This window comes from Gavialis gangeticus, unplaced genomic scaffold, assembly GCF_001723915.1.
Source record: "Gavialis gangeticus isolate Ggan-Ray unplaced genomic scaffold, GavGan_comp1, whole genome shotgun sequence".
Lineage (NCBI taxonomy): Eukaryota > Metazoa > Chordata > Crocodylia > Gavialidae > Gavialis > Gavialis gangeticus.
In genome coordinates this window covers 14,208,911-14,211,495 of record NW_017729025.1, presented here as the reverse complement: position 1 = coordinate 14,211,495, position 2,585 = coordinate 14,208,911, and positions in this window count along the sequence as shown.

Below are 2,585 nucleotides of genomic sequence, written 5' to 3'. Positions count from 1 at the left end.
CCCCCACGTTGGTGAGGACACACCACTGTTATTACTCTATATTTATTTGTATTCCCGTTGCACCTGGGAACCTTGGTTGTAGACTGGGACCCATTGTGTTAGGAGTGGTGCAAGCCGAGAATGAATAATACAGTCCTGGCCTCAAAGAAAAAGGAAAAAACAGGAGCCAGCATGTGGATACAGAGAGAAGGGAGAGTGCAAGGGAGCGCGGGGACAATAGTGGTCTGTGAGATAATAAGCTGTGTAATAGGCAGCTGTGTTTGCTGAGTGGGACTGGCTGAAAATCCAAGTCTGTGGGCACGGTGCGTGTATGGTGCAGGAAGACAAAGGTGGTTTTCTCCTTCTAGGCTTTCCTGTTTTTGGATCTGACTGGGCTCTTGGTACTAGCCAGTTGCTCAACGTCCACTGGCTGATGACTGCTCCAATGGAGCCGGGACAGCAGCTGAGGTTTGCTGCCACATGCCAGTGCTCAGCCATGCCTTCTCCCCCCTTGACCACACACCTGACAGGCTTCCAGCACAATGGGCATCTCGACACATGCCGAGGCACCTCTGTATTCCCCACAGTGATGCAAAAGGACACATGATCTGGCACTGTACATTTTATTCATACTTACTAATAACCTACTATTCTAGGATTACCCGATTCCTTCACCCTGGTTTTCAGTACTTCCAACCATCCCTCTTGAAGTCTTCTAGCCAGGATTACATGCCGTGTTTTGGAAATAAACTACGTTGCATTCACAAAGCTCCCGCCTCTGTATCTGAAAGGAAAGGGACAGCACTCTCATTCTGTTCGGCAGCTCATTAATAATCTGATCAACGGCTTTAATGCAGGACTTTCTTTTTAAAGTTTTTGAAAGGCTGCAAAAGCCCGGCTCCCAGAAGAGAGAGACCTCAGAAGCTCAGTGTAGTTGTAAAGCTTGGAAAGATAAAATGGAGCATAAATGTCTGCAGAGTGGAAACATGGACTTTTAAACAGTGTTCTTTAAATTTCTCATAATTTTTTTTAATAGCCTAAGACAAGAACTGCCTGAAGAACAAAAGCACACGGTAATGTTAAGCCTTGGAAGATGAAACAAAGCACCAGCGGCTGGGAAAGTGGACATTCCCATTTTTTTCTAAATTGCTGAAAAATAAAATAGTATTTATTTCCTATCAGCTGTGATATTGAAGCCAGTTGACTGCTCAGGGGCAAAATCTCACAGGCAGCCACGCTAGAATTTAGAAACCCTCCAAGGGCAACGCCCATGGGTCTAGTCATTAATTGAGCATCCAAAAAGTGCCCAGACTGTTATGCATTATTCAGTATTGTACTGGCAGTGCCTGAGTATGCTGGATATTAGCCTGACTGCCTCCCTGCCATAATATCATTATTGCCATCCATTTGCATACATTTGAGGGGAGCGGGGCAGGTTGGTAAAGAGGCAGTTTTAAAAGAAAGTTTTCTTTGCCCATCAAACATGATGACAATGTTGATGATGTCTGTGGTCCTGGCTGTCCCTGTAATATAATAGGTTTGTCCTTACAAGGGGGAGGGGTGCGGGATGGAGCAGGGGTATTTTAATGTTAATCGTGAGTGCTGCCGGCCCCACTCACATTTGGAGGCTTCTCCGCATGTCTCTTTTTTGGCTCGTTTTACAAGTAAATTTTCCCTCTTCTACCTTTGCTTACAATCAGCCTCACTAGCTAGCAAAGAACTTGATACATCTAGAAAAAATACATTAGACATGTCTGTACTTAATCCCCCACGTTAAACCCATCCTGATTGTGCTTGGGGTGGAGAGGGGGATGGGGAAGGGCCTGATCTGAATGTTGTGGTTTAGACTGATCTATCAAAACCATGAATAAATCAAACTTTGGTGCTAATGCTGCCCGGCTGCCTAATTCCCCAGTGAAAACATTCTTTGGTCCTCCCAACAGTCTCGTACAGATGTACGTATCTTTGGTAACTTGGAGCTTTCAGCAGAGCCTCATTCTGCATCATTTTCTTGTTCATTTTTGCCGCTCACTGTGCTGCCGTTCCTGCTACAATTGGGATACAGCGCTGGGCATTACCACTATGACTCTCAGCATCACCACAGACGATTATTGAACTCATTGTGAATTGCACCAATGGCCCGCAGTCCTGACTGGGGTCAGGGGAGCTCACAGAGCAGCAACCTGGTGCCCTCTTCCTTGTACCCAACCTGCCTTCCCACACCTTGTCCCAGGTCCCTTTACTACCTGTCAACTAAATAGCTGAGAGCTGTTGTGAGCAATGATTTCAGATCTCGATTCGATGTGTGCAAAATTTCCCAAATTTCCAGCCTGCCGTGGTGCTTGAGAATTCAGAAGCTCGGGGCATGCACAAAGTGCCTTTGGACCCCACAGGATCAGGTCTCATCAGCTGATATTTTCTGCTATGCACTGTGATGGTAGAAAATTGGTATTTCCAGAGTGGGGGCACGGGAGTGGGGGTGGCAGCTCTTTTTGGTACTGAGTCGGAACTAGAACTCGTGCTTGGGGATGGGGCAGAAAGCTCAATGGCCTCCAGTGCCAGCTGAAACTGCTGATCTAGAACCTGGGGTCCAGTCAAGTGTGAAG